Source organism: Thermobia domestica, chromosome 8 (genome assembly GCF_964235325.1).
Source record: "Thermobia domestica chromosome 8, izTheDome1.hap1.1, whole genome shotgun sequence".
NCBI lineage: Eukaryota > Metazoa > Arthropoda > Insecta > Zygentoma > Lepismatidae > Thermobia > Thermobia domestica.
This window is the reverse complement of record NC_137461.1, coordinates 273,139,054-273,159,336: the sequence shown is the minus strand read 5'-3', so window position 1 is coordinate 273,159,336 and position 20,283 is coordinate 273,139,054. Positions and strand designations below refer to the sequence as shown.

Genomic DNA, 20,283 nt, shown 5'->3' with positions numbered 1-20,283 from the left:
CTTCGTTGTCAAATGTTTGTTGTGATTTTGCTAGTAATGGTAGTAATGGCTTTTTGAAAAAAAAAAATAGCAGGTAGGCTGTACCAGTTGTGTTTTCAGATAAGTATTCTTAGTTTCCTATAATAATAATAATAATAATAATAATAATAATAATAATAATAATAATAATAATAATAATAATAATAATAATAGACCCGACATTATTACTATTAATAAAATGGACCAAGAAATAACTGTAGCAGCGCGACTGGCTCACAACATATGTAACAACATTTCCTACAACAATTAGCAAATGTTTATAAATTCCGGCCAACGAAATCAAAAAGACATGGAAATGCCAGGAATTTACAGTAAGATCAATCGTTATATCAGCTACAGCTATGTCGCTTAAATCATCGTAGCACAATTGTAACAGATAAACTCTAAACATCTTTTAACAAATCTATAAAAATCAGTAATTTGGGACACCTATTAAATGGTTAGGAATTTTTTTGGAGGAGGAGAACTCTTCTAATAATCTGAACTTGCCAGACAGACGGTGGTGAGATTATGCAGTTGAAACAGATTTAAACCGAAATACAGGAATAATAATAATAATAATAATAATAATAATAATAATAATAATAATAATAATAATAATAATAATAATAATAATAATAATAATAATAATAATAATAATAATAACACGTCTACGATTTAAACCAATAGGTCAGTGTGGCTCATTGCTACTGATGTGACATAAGTCAAGCTTTCGGAGGTGTTAGGCTGATGCTGGCGAGCAAGCTTTCTTCCAGTCAGGGGCGGATCCAGGACCGACTTCTGGGGGGCGGGTGGTGGGTTGTCATACTGCTACTTAGAGCTACTTTTTACAGCATCAAACTCCGGGATGGTTTTTATTTATATATATAAAATAAGAAATTTCCCCTTCTGGGGGAGCGATCGCCCTGATCGCCCTCCCCTGGATCCGCCACTGCTTCCAGTACTATACTAAGAATTTTATTAAGTATATTTAAGTCATTAACAAATTAATTTCGGAGGTGTTAGGCTGATGCTGGCGAGCAAGCTTTCTTCCAGTCAGGGGCGGATCCAGGACCGACTTCTGGGGGGCGGGTGGTGGGTTGTCATACTGCTACTTAGAGCTACTTTTTACAGCATCAAACTCCGGGATGGTTTTTATTTATATATATAAAATAAGAAATTTCCCCTTCTGGGGGAGCGATCGCCCTGATCGCCCTCCCCTGGATCCGCCACTGCTTCCAGTACTATACTAAGAATTTTATTAAGTATATTTAAGTCATTAACAAATTAATTTCGGCAAGAAGCATTATATTGGGAGACATAATATGTATGCTGGACCATTCTGAATCTGACGATTAATGCTATATACAGTATAAAATTTAAGTTTTCTTTTTATGTTTGACAATTCCATTTCCATTCGCGCACTATTTACAACATACTGTTAAAGGTATTTGGAATAATAATAACAAAAATAAAACACTGTCCTAATAGAAACTGGGTCGTTCCAAGGTACTTCATCTGTATGTAACAGATGATATATTTGACACAGGTATGTTACCACAACATAAATTATTCTGTAACTTTTTTTTTAAAGTTAAAACTACAGTTAAATAACTTGTATACGCAACGCTTGAAAGCTGTTAGTTACATGTGTATTTTTGTGTAAATATAGAAAGAATGATAGGTTGCTCCCGTAGGCTACACCATCTGTGGACCATAATTCCGTTTATAGATGTGTAATTCTCTTGTGGGAACAATGGCTCTTTGAAATTTATTGTTATACTAGTGGACAGTTCTTCCATGTGAACGCGGCTCGTAAAAATAAAATGGCGTCGGGGCTGAAGTCTCTATATGGATGTTTGTATGAACAAGGACGAAAAATGGTCGAAAACATAGTACGTAAACGAATATAATTGCTATGTTGTTTCTAATGCAGCTTTAATTAGCGAGGTCTAATGATACTTTGGTGTTTCTTTTGAAGTTAATTCTATAGCAATCCCCGCGATCTGTGTTATGCAGAGCTCTGGTTGGAAGGGAACGGGAATGAACGCCATTTTCTGAATCTTGTTTCTTTTTTTCGAGTTATAGAAATGAATTACCTTTGCGCGTATGTCAAACTGTACTCGTGCTAGCCGGTAGGTGCCACTACTCGCTTTTTTTTTGGGGGGGGGGTTTCAATCAAGGTTATGTATTACCTAATTTCTTACATTGAACTAATATGGCAGCTCCTGTGCTACGTACATTTCAGTTGCCAAGGATGCGTGCTATAAAAATACAAAACTATGAAGAAACAAATATCAGTGTCACGTGTACACCACGTGAAGGAGTTTGGTTTGTATGGCGTGATATTTTTGTCAATTAATATTGAAACCGGAAATGGTAGTAAATTTCTGCTACTCCTGGTTTTACGAGAGAGATTGAAAGTAAAGATGAAATATATTCTTGGAATTCTTAATCACTGATGTTTTAGGGATGGCCCTAGGGGTATTCACCCCTCCAAGCTACGAAATTCACTTTCTATTCATCACTGCTCTTAACTGATTGCATAGAAGAGTTTCTAGCTATCCATTATTGCTTTTACTCTGTTGCAATCAATGTTAAAACCGGAAGTGGGTGATTTATGTTACTTTCGGTTTAAATATTGGGTTAAGATAGAACAGGGTTTCTCAACCTGGGGGTTGCGAAGATAAGTGGAAAAGATAAGTATAATTAGAATCTAATATCGGAAAATATTTTTAAATATTATTTTGAATTTTGTTCTGATAGGCATATTTTTATATTTATACATACTGCTAACGTAAGAACAACAACAACAACCAAAAAAAAAAAAAAAAAAAAAAGGCCTACTAATTTTCAACAGGTGCAGAGTTGCTTAAAAATCCATTTAAATGAAAGAGGAACAATGTGAAACTAATGGGAACTGCATGTTGAAATACCAGAAAAATACAAATGCAACAAAACCTGCATATTGAAATACAATTAAAATTGAAAGCTGATGAGATACCTGAACATGGTGTGATTTCACTAGTGCGGCAATGTCTAGTTGAATCTTCGTGACGCACATTATTAGATCATTTTCAACTGATAAGCGATTTCTTGTCTTTGTTTGAATGCTTATCATGGAAGAAAAAAAACTGTCGCACAGGTATGATGTAGCAAATGGAATTATTACTTTGAAAGCAACAGATACCAGACCAGGATATTCTTCTCCTCTGTTCAGCCGAACTTGTCCTATAGTGAGGTATATTAAAAATCCCACACAACCTTATGACAAACCAGAAATTGCAAGAGGGACACTGGCAAGAGGATGTGATAAAATAGGGGTCGTGATAGGAATTAGGTTGAGAACCACTGAGATAGAAGGTGGTACCTATTCTTAGAACGCTAAACAGATTCCAAGAAAACTACTTCTCGTTATCTCTTGTTGTTTTTTCACTATGTAGATCTACAATGAAACCAGAAGTGTAATAGGGGTCGCGGTGATTCAGTGGTAGAGCGTTCATCTCTGGTGCATAGGGCCCTTGGTTCGATCTCAGCTCGCTCCAAGTGAACATCGTGGTGGACAAACACCGTGTGCGAGAATTTTCTCGGTGTTCTCCCGTTCCCTCCCATTTTCCCCATTTCACCGTTTCATTCATTTCTCATCATCACCGTCTCCTTTAGCCTAGCCGGCATAAGCGTGGGACGTAAAACAAAGATTTTGTTTCATTTCGGAAGTTGTAATGGATTTCCGGTTTTAGTAGAGAATTAAGAATGAAAATTAATAAAACATAAATGAAATCTTTAAGTTTTACGTCCCACGGTTGTTCCGGTTAGGCTAAAGGAGACGGTGATGATGAGAGATGAGTGAAATGGTGGAATGAAGAAAGTGGGAGGAAACGGGAGAACCCCGAGAAAACCCACGACCACGGTGTTTGTCCACCACAAAGTCCACACCGCTTGATCTGGGATCGAACCAGGGACCCCAAGCACCGGAGGTGAACGCTCTACCATTGAGCCACCGCGCCCCCCAAGAATGAAAATTAAGTTGTTATTTAAGACGCTTAATCGATTCCAGGAAACCGTTTCCCGCTATTACTGTGTTTGCTTTAGAGCCTATCGTAGTTTACGTTAAAACCGGAAATGTTAAAACCGATTTGTTTCTACCATTTCCAGTGGATGGATCACTTTCATTAACAAACTCTATTCCTGACTTGTGACCCTGTACCTCTTCAGGAAAACTGATGGTGATGCATCAGATAGGTCTTGAGAGTTTGTCTCTCCCGGACGGACCGACATACAGGTAGACATGGTAAATATATTGTAATATCCTATGTGATGTTGTAAACAAACAATTCCACGCATCAGTGTTTACAAACACCACCACGTGGTTCGGCAAGAGGATCTCCCACCAGATGGACCTATAATCACATGCAGACGACGGCTTCTGGCCCCTCCCACGGAGCAGAAGACGACATCGGAGCAGCAGCGCCACCGCCACCCAAAGGGCCCTATAAATTGGATGAACGAAGACAGCTCGATACCAGTTTTCTGGTGACCCTCCTCTAGTCTGCTACGGGACTTTTGGAGTAACCTAACCCCAGGCCTCTTGTCTGCTACGGGACTACGCCTATCCTACTGGCTTAGCCTGCTTCGGGGCTCTGTTGGCCATTTAACCCGCCTCTGCTTGCTACGGAGCGTTGGTTCCTTAAATTCACTCCTCTTAGCCTGCTACGGGGCTCTGTATAGATCCTGTCTGCGACCTTTACGGTCAAAGACCACCTATAACTAACCTTTGATTCTAGAGAGATTAATTTGTATAGTATTTTGGGAAAATAATTTTATAGTGGAAGCTTTTATAATAAAACTGGTAGTGGGAGTCGACTCCGGACGCTCTTTTTATTAACTGCTCTACCCAAAAATCCTATATGAGACAAAGTTTTACAATATAAAGAAGTTTCAGTTGGTAGGTCTACATGAAACCCCTTAAAAAGAAAATTGACAGTATAGTGGTTTTCTATGTGTTTCTCGTGGTAGATTTCAGGGATCGAACCAGTACGAGCCGGTATGTCACACCGGTATAGTTTGAGATCCACAAATCATACCAGCTCTAAAAATTATGAACCAATCTCTACCATATTGAAGTATATTTCTAAGACGGTGTATGGGCACGAACATAACCGTAGTAATTTATCTTCAATTCGCTGTTTTTCTCAATAAAAGGACAATTTTACACGAAAGTATTTATCATACGACTTCTTGGAGCCAAACTCCTTTCATTATCCTGTCGTGTAAACCAGCAAATTTTATAAAGTATATTTTTTTAATATCTAGTAGTGATCGGTAATTCCGGATGTTTAGTGGAATGAAAGAATCGAATTTCTGAAAGGAACCGGATTGACTTTGGCGGAATCAAAATACGTATTTATTCAAGGGAATAAAATAGATGGAATTTACTCAGTGTAGTTTAACGAACTGAGTCAGCGGATTTGGTTGATGGAACCAGAGGACGGAACCAAACTGCAGACAAGCATACCCAGATCATGAATTGATATGGATAGAACCAAAGGCAATACTTCAGAGCATAAGGACCTTATATAACGAAGAAGTATGTAATGAACCTGCTGCCCATGTTTAGAAACAATCAAATCTTTCTTTGTTTCTGTGTTCCTTCTGTGCATATAACTATAGTGATCGCAAAGACTGGTGAGGCCTAGGGTCTACACCTATAATAGAATTATATTGCTTGAAGGACCCTTCAAACTTGACCTAGATCTATCTATGTCACAACCCAATAGAACACAAGGATATGTTCCTGTTCTCAACCCTCACTTATATTTTACCAGCGTTATCTCGCGCTATACGAGAACATCTCCTGAGGATAGTGTTGTCCGATACAGTGTTGTCAAGTTCCATTTTCTTTATGCTTGTTGTTGTTTTACATATTTGCTCTTATTATTGCTACCATTTAATTTGAATAATTATTACAGTTTGTGTTATGGCTCTTTGAAGACTTAGTGAACAAGTTTGGTAACATTGTTATTGATGCTTCTCTGCTGTTTGAAGTTTGTTCAAGTGTCTGTTCGGAAGGGAGATCTACAAATCGTATTGAAATCTTCCGAAGTATCACACGTGAAGCAAAACAATTCTATGTTTGGTGTAGGACTCAAGCTTCACGAATCTTTGCGGTCACTGTAACAAGCTCGAAAATGGCAATCCCTCTTTGTACACTTATTCGCCCTTTCATACAAAAAGCAACTTTTCAAAAGCTTCTTACTTGATAAAGTGGAGAAAAATGAAAATTAAATGTTGAGTTTTACGTCCCACGGTTATGCCGGCTAGGCTAAAGCAGACGGTGAGGATGATAAATGAATGAAATGGTGGAATGAAGAAAGTGGGAGAACCCCGAGGAAACCCACGCACACGGTGTTTGTCCATCACAAAGTTCACTTGGCGGGAGCAGGGTTTGAACCCTGGACCCAATGCACCAGAGATGAACGCTCTACCACTGACCCACCGCGGCCTCTTGGTAAAGTGGTTGACTAGTTTGGCGAAAGAAGGAATCATATTGGAAAATTATATGAGAATTCAGAATTATTCAATTCATGAAAACCAAAGAATTCGTTACAAGGCGAAGGATCATATCCTTGTTTGGAGGAATCAAATTGAAAAACCAAAGAAGTCGAAAAATGAAATGAAACCTTTTTCACAAGTATGCCATTTAGGCTAAGGGAGACGGATGTTTAAGGCAAGTGAATGTTGATGGAAGATTTGGTGGAATAAGAAAGTGGGAGGAAACGGGAGTACCCCAAGAAAACTCACGGATACGATATTGTCCGACACAAACTCGAACCAGGCACCAGAGGTGAATTAAAGAAGTCGAAATCATATAACTTTGATATATCTGTTTTACACACTTCAGACTTCAAGGAGGAACAACAATAACATAATTGGTAGGATAAACCACGAAAAGGAAATCATTTGCAAACAAAAGCATTCAATACTCTGTTTTTTTGAGAATGAAATCTTTAAGTTTTACGTCCCACGATTATGCCGGTTAGGCTAAAGGAGACGGTGATGATGAGAGATGAGTGAAATGAAGAAAGTGAGAGGAAACGGGAGAACTCCAATAAAACCCACGAGCACGGTGTTTGTCCACCACAAAGTCTACACTTGGCGAGCTGGGATCGAACCAGGGACCCCAAGCACCGGAGGTGAACGCTCTACCACTGAGCCACCGCGCCTCCTACTGTTTTTTTTCTGTTCCTCCCGAAAAAATATACTTCGGTGGACTTAAGACGTTCTACAATTCGGGTCTTTTGTTAGAAAAACAAAACTGGACCTTCTAGTTTTAAAGTACGCAACGTCTCAGAAGTTTCCCCTACAAGATCATAGGTTCTATTAACGTGTGCATATAGTTATACAAAAAATTCAAGTAATTATAAAACATTTTTATCCATCCATTAATTTTATTTTATCCATTATTAATTTAACTTTGTTAATGAAAGAATAAACTTTCAATAGCCCGTACAGAAAAAAGAATAATGCTACAAAGACACTGAAATTCAGAAACACAGAGGTAAGTCCACTTGAAAACAGGGCGAAGAAGCATTTTACATTAAAATCCACATGTTTTCTTTATTTTTCTATGTAAACAGATTCTCCTTTCAATTTTTCAGTTAAGTGCAACTTCTCTACGCATTTCTTCCAATAATGGGGTCTTGACGCCTGTGTTCCAAAACCTTTCTATCAGTTCACCATTTTGGATCAGCTGCATAAAGATATCGTATCCTCCAATAAATTCACCGCCTACGTAGATTTGAGGAATAGTTGGCCAATCAGAATACTCCTTAATATTTTCTCTCAGGCCTTCATTTTGCAGGACGTCATGCATATCGTACTTGACTCCATATAAATCTAACATTTGCACAACGGTTTTGCAGAAGTTGCATTTCGGACTGTCTGGACTTCCTTTCATAAAAACAACAACTTTGTTCTTCTTGATAATCTTGTCGATTTGCGATTTGTTGTAAGTGCTAGACGATCTCACGGCGCACAGTTTCGTTACACCCTGACGTAACAAATTTCCCGCCAAAAGAGCCATTATTTGAGATTGGGAGCGCATAATTTTCTTTCACCTATAAATTTTAAATATTTGGTCCCGATATTTATTCTCTATACCATGACAATGTTCTGCAGAACTATTTTTTGGTGGAAATCAGTTATTTTTTCCCTTTGTTAGGTGTAACAATAAGTGGTACAAGAATATTAACAATTTTGTTTTAAAAAGTAAGATTTATACTTTTTTTTTTACTTACTACAATCCATTCGAATATTTTGTCTTAAGGAAATTTCTGCCCAAAATTTTACTTTTTACCGATTTGTATCTTTGTGTTCTTTTCCTCGATCAGGATTTCTAATTTTGCTTCGTCTTTTTTTTTTTAAATCTTAAAACTGCGTGTGGGTAGATTAGCTTCCTTCTCTTACGTTGGTTTGGATGGATTGCAGTTTAGTTACAGGCTTGCCAACCATTCGACGATTTATCGTGATATACGATAATTTAAGACAATGCTATATACGATAATGTCCTTGCGATAAAGGTAAATATACGATATATTTAAAAGCATTTTTTTTTTTTGCAGTTTTTGAATGTGCAAATAAATTGTAGACATGCATTAAATAATTATAAAACACACACACTGAGGTTTATAACAGCTATTCTTGCCAAAATAAACCAATAACAATTTGAGAATTGGCAAATGGCAACACTGCATCCATTCTTTAAATTCAACTACGTTTACGAGGGGGTGGAAATATTGTTGTTCAGGGTAGTGTTAAGGTTAGGGTGACCAACCGTCCCGTAAAAACGGGATTGTCCCGTATTTTCACTACTATTCCCGGTGTCCCGAAAAATTCTCCCGGGACGCCAAAATATCCCGTATTTACGTACATTCGGTACAAAAAACCTTTCGAATCGCTAAAATTTCCTAATTTATATTATTTTTTCTAAGCTATGTGATTATATTGGAATATGTCTAATTACTGAGCAACGTCATTACGACGTTTGCGATATTGGATGTAGTAGTTGCACTGTTTTCCCTCCTAGGCCTCCCCACTCCGCAGACAACAGTGCAAGGGGCTGAAAGTCTTATGGAGAACAATGTAACCTGTTTTTACTCTCTGTTTGGGCTCATTGAGGCGCTGTCATCAGTACAGTTCAGCGTTTCCGTGATTTGACTAACACTCCTGTAAGATGTAACACTACGAAAGGAGAACAAAGATATAGAACTATAAAAGTAAAAGTAAAAAGTAAACTAGTTGTAACGGAAATAATGTTTAAAAGTAAGAAAATGCAGATAAAAGGAGTTGGGATCCGATGCTGAGAGTAATTATAAATCCTGTCGGTGACAGATTTGAGCGCTCATATATTTTTAGTAATGTTTTCAAATATATATATTTTTTTTGTTAGCTTCTGATAGTTACTTATCTAATTAATTCCACGACCTTTTCAATAGGTTTTAAAACAAAAAAAGTGTAAATTTGCCCTTTTTGTGAGAGATACAAAGAGAGACAGAGAGAGAGAGAACGGAGAGGCTAAAAAATATATTTAGGGGAGCAATCTTGTAGTATTCCTGGATAAAAGTTATCACGCTTATGTGATATTCTCTTTTGTAACTTCTATTTGAGTTCAACAGATGTAATGTATTAACTTCCAACCCTGTCGCTGAAAGTCACTAAAATATAACTGTAATATCTCCTTATGGCGTTACTAAAACTAAATATTTGAAATCTGAATAAAAGGTTATTATATCGATCGTAAGAAACGAAAATATTATTGTAGTGTTTTCTTTTATAGTAATCTGCTACTTAAGTGGTATGCATATTGCGCATCGATGCTTAAAGATGTCATCAAAGGTACCTTAAATTCATTGGTAATACATCCACATCAAGCAACAGTTCTAAAGTGCAAACTGTAATAAAATTTACATTGAACGCTTATTTACATGATGGAAAAACCATTAAATTTTGACTTACATGAACTCAGTTAAGAGTCTTGTAACACATATATAGTCACATATAGTCACACACATATATAGTCATAGATAAAGTACAAGGGGGATTGAGTATAGCCCGCTCCCCCCAGTGATTTTTAACGAATCGTAGTGATTCTAACGATTCATACTAGTTCATAATGAATCGGAATCGCTTGTTATAAAGATTTAAGATGTAAATCTTGCGGTAAGGAAGCTCTTTTAGTATAAGTAGCGGTAGTAGTAGCAGTGGTAGTTAGTAGCAATAGTAGTAGTAGGAACGGGTTAGAAGCCCCGCAGGGGTTGGTTGGGTTCTGTTCTCGATATAAGTAGTAGTAGTAGTAGCAGTAGCAGTAGTAGTAGTAGTAGTAGTAGTAGTAGTAGTAGTAGTGATTATTCAAGTTCCGGTGACAAAGAACTGGGGGGAGCGGGCTATACACAAGCCTACAAGGGCACTACACATGTAGATATAAAGTAAAGGTACGTTCTTTTTTATTTTCATATCAGTCGATAAGTAAATAAAAGTCGCTTTGTTACCTCCTTGGTAAGTTCGTAGATACTCAATGAATAATCCCTAAAAGTATGAGCGCCCTGCTCCTTCGGGAACTGACGCGGCTTTACGTATACTATATCCTTATTTACAATATTTATCTATCTTCATTTCTTCTATACATTTAATAATATTCACTTTATCGTAGGTTAACTAAACTCCCACCACAATGATCTACTATTAACATCTCTGCAATTAATGACATACGTACTGAACATGCAACATATATATCTTATTACGATTCTCAGATCATGCTTCCTGTAGGATCATACTTTTCAAAATTCTATATATTATATTATCAGAAAACATTATGAATATACAACCTTCAGTTCGTCGAATCCCATTGTAAAACATTTAAACGGTATTATAGAATTATCATTTGTAGATATATCGTTAGGTTAATTTACCATAATCAGTTAGAAGTAGAATAGGCCAAATTCAATGAGAATGTTTATAACACCATCAATTTTGAATTTTATTGCTTCAGTTTATATTATTAATTATTTCATTTCTCTTCTAGAAGTTTAGGTGGACGATGATGATAGGGAGAGGGAGTCTCCCCGGAATAAATTTATTCTAGCACTTCATTCTTTATTATTTTCTCTCCCTTTCCACAAAATTTATAATTAATTATTTCTAGGTTACCTGGTGTAGTTGTTTTAATCCTCAAATTCCGTGTACAGAAGAATTAAATTTATATTTTTCAATAATACACACCAACTTTTAAATCTTTTAGTTAATACCAAGGTGGTTAATACACGTATATTTTTTTTTCGTTTCGAAAAAAAAATGTTAATTTTCTGTAATTTCAATTTTAACATCTTGAGATGCAGATCAAAAACCAATTGTAATCCAAATTTAAAATTCTGGGATACGGATTAAAATCCAAATTGTAGTTCACTAACATCTAGTAATGCGCGAGGTACAGGTATATTTTAGTGGCGCATTACAATCTATCTAGAAATAAAAGGTGTCCCGTTTTTTCTAGTTGACGATTTGGCCACCCTAGTTAAGGTGGATCACTAGATGTTTCCGGTGCTATGCTAAACGCTGCTTGAATAGTGCGGCGTTGTCAGATAGTGTCGAGTGTTTAGTGATGCCAGATAATAAAGGAATTCTGCTATAATACTTACTGGAGAAATTAGTTATCGACCCTTACCACAATTCACGGCTAAGTTCCGCTTCTTGAACTACAACTCTAGAATCCAGATATTTTCTTATTGTGACTACCACAATGGACGTCCAATTTTGGCAGCAACGCATTATGGCGTTCTGGGCAAGTTTCTTCTCAAAATTATTTCCTTAAATGTAGATTGATATTTAAATAAAATTGAAACATAACACGAAGAACGGTCAAATAATATATTTATATCGTAATAAGTTCGTTACTTTAAATTACTTTACACATACAAATAAACATTACATAAAACTGAGCCGTTCTAGTAAGATCTAACAGCAAGTGCCATCTTGTGTGCTCATTGTAAAACGAATCAAATATTTTCTTTTATTTGTTGCTTTTTTCGACATAAAAAGACACAACCAAATGAATCAGTGTCTTGTGTTGTAGCTGAAATATATCTCTATCTTATAGTACAATATTTATAATATGTGACGTTTCATTGCGCAGTAGTTAAGGAAATGAGCTCAAATATGTGCTGGGGCCGCGGTGGCACTTGTCTTTACCTTTCTCCTGTGACTACTCATTACTGCCAATACTTGTCTTCACCTTTCTCCTATAAATACTCATATACTGCCAATACTCCTCTTCACCTTCCTCCTATGAATATTCATATACTGCCAATATTTCTCTCCATCTCTCTCCTATGACTACTCATATTCTGCCAATACTTCTCTTCACCTTTCTCCTATGACTAATCATATACTGCCAATATCTCTTCACCTTTCTCTTATGAGTACTAGTATAATGTCAACAAATTTTACATCTTTTTGTGAGTACTCGTAAACAAATTATATAATTTTCTCCTATAACTAGTCGTACACTATCAACACTTCTCTACACTCATTTTTTCTGCCTCACCCCTTTCCCAACGTGCCTCTTATTGTCTTTCTGCTCCGAGAGGAAAGACATCTTCTGACGTCATAAGACGACAAGTTGAAAATGACTGCTAGAAACTGACGTACTCTGCTTCTGGTCTGTGAAATTCTTTATTGAGAAAGCGCTGGTAATTGAGACTAAGACTGGATGTTCTGAAGACGAACATTATTAGGTCATTCAACTCTGATGGACAGCAAAGTTTTAGAAAAAAAAATATTAGCTATTTGTGTCTTTGCCCATTTATAAGAAAGTATCTCTCCAACCAAAGAGGAAACCACTTTACCCACCTTTTTAAGACATATTGTCAGTTTTCAAGTTTATATCTAGCCAAGGAAGAAAGCTTCGGCAATTAAGAATAGATAGAACGAAGTTAAGAAAGAAAAGACACAACATAAAATAAAAAAGAGAAGATATCTTAACTTTCAGAAAAGTTCTCTTCTTCCAAGAGGAAAAAAAAGAGAGGGAAAGAAGGAAGCTGTCATACAGAGGTGAGATTCCCAACACACAAACTAAAAGAAGTGAAGAAGTCAGGGCAATCTTCTCAGCTCTGAAGACATCCTTTTCCCACATTTATCACTCAGGAAAGTTTTCAAACACTTTTCAACGAGAGAAAGGTATCTTTCAATCTCGGTCCCCTTCCCCCTCTCCTCGTCATCTCTTTAAGTAGTTGTGTTCAAATGCACTATAAGATGAAAGCAGATGCACTCTTCTTCGATAATATGCTTTATCTTCTAAGTTTTTTCCCTCCACGTATAAATGCTTTTAACGTCAGCTTAAAATATCCACAAAATGGACTGGCGTGTTAGCTATTCGGGAAGAGACACCAGAATACAAGATTACAGCCAGTTCACTAACTTAAAATATTAATAGTATCTAATACTCCAGAGATCGTTGGATGATTGGAGTATGGTACAAAATAAGAAACCTTAGCCTTTTCAGCATTAAGGTTACGTAGTAAAGAACCTTAGCCTTTTCACCACTGAGGCTGTGTAATAAGGAACCTTGATATTTTCAGCACCGAGCCTATATAATAAGGGACTTTGGGCTTTTCAGCACCGAGGCTATATAGTAAGTCATCTCGGCCTCTTCAATACTGAGGCTATTATAAGGAACTTCGACCTTTTCAACGCCAAGGCTATATACAGTGGAGTCTCGTTAATTCGAACTAGGATAATTCGAAATATTGGATAATTCGAACAGAAGTGCATTCCCCTTGAAAACTGTATTGAAAACAATAGTAAAAAAAAACGTGGATAATTCGAACTTTTGAACTTATGTTTTGGGTAATTCGAAGTAAATAGAGTTCAAAATTTTTAATGTTGGACAAACAGAGAAACAGAGAAATACAGTTTCAACGTGTTTTCAGTTATCCAGATGCAGCCATAGGTAAGAGTAATACAAAAGATAAATAAAAAAATCTATGTAATGATAAAGATGATGGTGAGATGGGGAAGAAGTAAAGATAGAGAACGTGTGCCAATCTCATCTTGTTTCAGAATTGGTTGAAAATTTAAGATGAATTATTGATAAAGTCAACTAAATGTTATTAATATCGTATTCCACGTAATCATGAAATTCAAGATTTATTGACCGTAGAAAAACAATCAAATTTAAGCAAATTCGGTTTACTACTTCTTAGAAGTGAGAACAGAATATTCAAATTGTTACTGGTGTTTAATTGTTTGGGGTATTCAATCTATGTTGTAGTGTTGTACGTAAATATATCTTCCATTGTAAACGTAGTTTGAATCATGTGGAGTCAATGTCGTTTGTTAGTTTGCGGTACTCGATCACGCAAATAATAAGCTGTTTTAAAGGTAAAGTCTACACCATACAAATATGTTTTTGATGTACAGTACTTTGGTTTGTTTGTTGTTATATATGTGAAAATGAATGTTGTTGGATAATTCGAATTTTGGATAATTCGAAGTTTTTTCGTGTCCCCTTGGACTTCGAATTAAAAAGAGTCCACCGTAATATGGAATTTTGGCCTTTTAGCACCGATGTTTCATAATAAGGGACCTCGCATTTTCAATACAAACGCTATATAATAAAGGACTGGCCTTTTTAGCACCGAAGTTACATAATAAGGGAGCTCGGCCTCTTTAGCACCGAGGCTAAATAGTAAGAGCAAAAAAGTCGGTCACTGCTGTTTCCACTTCCTGTTGGTTGATGAAGCATCGTGATTCCAGGAAGTTTGCCATGAACCGGAACAGGTATTAATTCGAAGTGGTAAGGTCAGGACTATATGCCAAATGTTGCATCATTGGATATAATCAAGATCATCTTTTTCTGGTACATTTTTTTTAGATTAGTGTATTTATGTGTTATTCTGTTGCAGCAGGGTGTACATTCTGTTCACCAATGCAGGATATTTTTTGGCATAGTGCAGGATACATACACTCGAGCTGTTCGGAATAAAGATCAGCATTGATGATACGACAGTTCTGGAAGTTGGCGCTTGCTCAACCACTGTTTTTGCACATTCGGATTTCTAGAATACACCCATTTTTTGTCGCATATGACAATTCTTTTCGGGAAACACAAATCACGAGGAATTTGCAGCAGTTATCGGCATATTTCAAGTCTCCTTTGGATCTGAGCTGGGACAGCACAATGCAGCAGGCGCTGATGTTTCTTTCGAGTTCGTAAACATGAAGCATTATAGTTGGGTGGGGCATGCCGAATTGGTTTGACAAATCGTCGTCTGATATTGAATGGGGTTTTCTCAATGGAATGTCGTATGACCTCAGAATCTCTCAACCTGGGGCAACCGAAACTTACGTAACCTTCGTCCTCTTTACAATCTGCACGAAATATCTGAAATGAACGAGTTGCTGTGGTATGGTTCCTTGTACTTTTTCATTTCGCATGAGAAATGTTGATGCCAGAGCGTGGTGTCTGATTCCAAATTTAATAAAATAACAGTTTACGTGTCAGAGTTGTTGTGTACTCATTGTCACTCATACTAAAAACTGACGTAAGATACTGACGGAGTGCGGCTTCAGTGTTAAAATAATTCGCTTGCCACGCCATTTCTTGGGTAATTTGATTTTTATTCACGGTCGATCACAGCGTATACATGCGTATGCAGTTTGGGTTGTAGAAATATTGCAGGACTTTTGACTGAACCCTGTATTAAGGGAGTCTGCCTTTTCAGCAGCGAAGTTATATGATAGGAGATCTCGGCCATTTCAGCACCGAGGCTTTTTTTTTTTAACACTGAGGTTATATAAGAAGGAATCTCGCTCTTTTCGGCAGCGATGGTATGTGATAAAGAACTTCGGCCTTCTCAGCACCGAGGGGGAATAATACGGGAGTGTAAAATAGAATCCGTACCATCACTTTGGTTTGTATCTACTGCGTCGGAGGCAAGTAACTTCTTCAAGAATCAAAGCCGTAACACCACGCTCAGAAAACAGTTGTATTAAACACGTTCCCAATTAAGCTCTCCATTAAGGCAGTAACAACATAAAAGTACTATGATTAAAGACATATACTATCATCAGTGGCGTATTTATGATTTTATTTCGGGAGGGGCTTTGCTAACTTTCGGGGTGCGCTTTGCCTGAAAATGTGAAAATTCTGCAAGATATTCCATATACTTTACTATAGTAAGTAAGATTTCGGGGCGGCTTAAGCCCGAAAGCCCCCCTAAATACGCCACTGACTATCATTAACTGTTAAATTTGAATTTTTGTTTAAGTAAAAATACTGTCCAAAGATAATAGATAGGTCAATCGACAGATCACATCCAGCTGAACAAAAGGAAATACTTGTGTTTAAATTCCCGTGCGTGGTTTTGAGAAAATGGAGAAAAATATTTTTTTAAGGGGCGCTAATATGCTTGTCGTTTTAATTTACTGAAAAAAAGTTATTTATTTATGTACTGGATATTTTTCTTCCTTTCTTTTGTTGCTTTTTGCTTATTTTATGTTGCATTGTTTCAGTGTAAAATGGACTACGATCTGTATCAGAAACGTTCGTAAATAAATAAATGAATATAGAAAAATCAGTGTTAAATATTGTATTTGTTATTGTTATTTTCCTTTAACGCTGATACAATACTCCTAAGAGTGACACAAATTGAATTTCTAATGATAAAATACAGTAGAGGCTGATACAATACTCCTAAAAGTGACATAAATGGAATTTCTAATGATAGAATACAGTAGAGGCTGATACAATACTCCTAAGAGTCACATAAATGGAATTTCTAATGATAGAATACAGTAGAGGCTGATACAATACTCCTAAGAGTGACATAAATGAAATTTCTAATGATAGAATACAGTAGAGGCTGATACAATACTCCTAAGAGTGACATAAATGGAATTTCTAATGATAGAATACAGTAGACGCTGATACAATACTCCTAAGAGTGACATAAATGGAATTTCTAATGATAGAATACAGTAGAGGCTGATACAATACTCCTAAGAGTGACATAAATGGAATTTCTAATGATAGAATACAGTAGAGGCTGACACAATACTCCTAAGAGTGATATAAATGGAATTTCTAATGATATAATACAGTAGAGGCTGACACAATACTCCTGAGAGTGACATAAATGAAATTTCTAATGATAGAATACAGTAGAGGCTGATACAATACTCCTAAGAGTGATATAGGGTTTGTATGATAAGTAATGAGACCAGGTCTGGAAACATTGTTTTATTGATCTGATCTGTACAGGGACTTAAAAGCTTTCGAAGTACTCTCCTCTTGCGTCGATGCACTTCTGCAATCGATGTTTCCACGCTGCAAACGCCCCCTGGAAGTCAGCAGCCGGCATGTCCTTTAGAAATGTGGTCACGGCTGCTTGGATGGCTGTGACGTCTGCAAAACGGGTTCCTTTCAAGCGTGGCTTCAGCTTCGGGAAGAGGAAGAAGTCGGCCGGGCTCACATCTGGGCTGTAGGGTGGTTGTGGAAGGACTTCCACCCCAATCCGGGTCAAAAAGGAGGTCACTAAGAAGGCGGTGTGGGCAGGGGCATTGTCGTGATGCAACTTCCACCGGCTAGCGATCGCCGGTCTTTTCCGCTTGACGCTCCTGTGCAGTCTCTCAAGGACTTGTTTGTAGAAGGCGGCGTTGACGGCTTGTCCTTGGGGTACAAACTCCTTGTGGACCACCCCCACATTGTCAAAAAAAACAATCAACATTGTTTTCACCTTTGACTTCGACATTCTGGCCTTCTTGGGGCGCGGGGACGCAGGAGTGTGCCACTCCGCGCTTTGACGTTTCGTTTCAGGGTCGTACTGGAACACCCACGACTCGTCACCTGTTATGACGTCATCTTCAAAGTTAGGGTCACTGTTCATGAGGTTCAACAGTTCCTGACAACAATCAACACGTCGTTGCTTTTGTTCGTCAGTCAACACTCGCGGCACCAGTTTCGCACAGATTTTTCTCATTCCCAATTGTTCCGTCACAATCTTGTGCACTGTTGTGTGGTTCATATCGAGTTCATCAGCAATCAATCTCAACGATAATCGACGGTCTGAGTTCAGGAGATCCCTCACTTTTGCCACAGTTTCGTCCGTAGTCACTGTTGTCGGGCGTCCAGCCCTCTCCAGATCCTCAACGCTTTCCCGGCCGTTCCGGAACGCACTGTGCCAACGAAACACCTGGGCTTTGGATAGGGCTTCCTCTTTGTAGGCCTCCGTGATGAGAGAAAGCGTCTGAGTAGCCGTTTTCCCCAGGCGAACGCAAAATTTGATCGCATAACGCTGTTCGATGGAACCCTCCATGTTTGTTGATTTTCCGCCGTGACAAGAATGTTCACAAGGGCTTTGTCCAAGGCTTGTCCGCGCTCCACTAAGGCTCGGAGCCAACTGACGCGCGGTGCGTTGCTTTGCTCGGACCCCCCCTACATCCTTGATCACCGACAAACCCGCTCCAGCGACACGCGCGCCGCGGCGCGGCGAGTCTCATTACTCATCATACAGACCTTGTAAATGGAATTTCTAATGATAGAATACAGTAGAGGCTGATACAATACTCTTAAGAGTGACACAAATGGAATTTCTAATGATAGAATACAGTAGAGGCTGATACAATACTCTTAAGAGTGACATAAATGGAATTTCTAATGATAGAATACACTAGAGGCTGATACAATACTCCTAAGAGTGACATAAATGGAATTTCTAATGATAGAATACACTAGAGGCTGATACAATACTCCTAAGAGTGATATAAATGGAATTTCTAATGATAGAATACAGTAGAGGCTGATACAATACTCCTAAGAGTGATATAAATGGAATTTCTAATGATAGAATACAGTAGAGGCTGATACAATACTCCTAAGAGTGATATAAATGGAATTTCTAATGATAGAATACAGTAGAGGCTGATACAATACTCCTAAGAGTGATATAAATGAAATTTCTAATGATAGAATACACTAGAGGCTGACACAATACTCTTAAGAGTGACATAAATGGAATTTCTAATGATAGAATACAGTAGAGGCTGACACAATACTCCTGAGAGTGACATAAATGGAATTTCTAATGATAGAATACAGTAGAGGCTGACACAATACTACTAAGAGTGACATAAATGGAATTCCTAATGATAGAATACAGTAGAGGCTGACACAATACTCCTAAGAGTGATATAAATGGAATTTCTAATGACAGAATACAGTAGAGGCTGACACAATACTCCTAAGAGTGACATAAATGGAATTTCTAATGATAGAATACAGTAGAGGCTGACACAATACTCCTAAGAGTGACATAAATGGAATTTCTAATGATAGAATACAGTAGAGGCTGACACAATACTCCTAAGAGTGACATAAATGGAATTTCTAATGATAGAATACAGTAGAGGCTGACACAATACTCCTAAGAGTGACATAAATGGAATTTCTAATGATAGAATACAGTAGAGGCTGACACAATACTCCTAAGAGTGACATAAATGGAATTTCTAATGATAGAATACAGTAGAGGCTGATACAATACTCCTAAGAGTGACATAAATGGAATTTCTAATGATAGAATACAGTAGAGGCTGACGCAATACTCTTAAGAGTGACATAAATGGAATTTCTAATGATAGAATACAGTAGAGGCTGACACAATACTCCTGAGAGTGACATAAATGAAATTTCTAATGATAGAATACAGTAGAGGCTGATACAATACTCCTAAGAGTGATATAAATGGAATTTCTAATGATAGAATACAGTAGAGGCTCATACAATACTCTTAAGAGTGACACAAATGGAATTTCTAATGATAGAATACAGTAGAGGCTCATACAATACTCTTAAGAGTGACATAAATGGAATTTCTAATGATAGAATACAGTAGAGTCTGACACAATACTCCTGAGAGTGACATAAATGAAATTTCTAATGATAGAATACAGTAGAGGCTGATACAATACTCCTAAGAGTGATATAAATGGAATTTCTAATGATAGAATACAGTAGAGGCTGACACAATACTCCTAAGAGTGATATAAATGAAATTTCTAATGATAGAATACAGTAGAGACTGATACAATACTCCTAAGAGTGACATAAATGGAATTTCTAATGATAGAATACAGTAGAGGCTGATACAATACTCCTAAGAGTGATATAAATGAAATTTCTAATGACAGAATACACTAGAGGCTGACACAATA

At 37.2% G+C, this 20,283-nt stretch overlaps 1 protein-coding gene and 1 pseudogene across 1 annotated transcript in view; both read right to left on the bottom strand.

Moving 5' to 3' along the window:
- The window catches only part of LOC145693635 (uncharacterized), a 1,111,198-nt gene that overhangs the window by 125,394 nt on the left and 965,521 nt on the right, over positions 1–20,283 (bottom strand). The gene's annotated exons all lie outside the window — the stretch shown is intronic.
- Positions 7,630–8,197, bottom strand: LOC145692020 (putative monothiol glutaredoxin ycf64-like pseudogene; annotated as a pseudogene).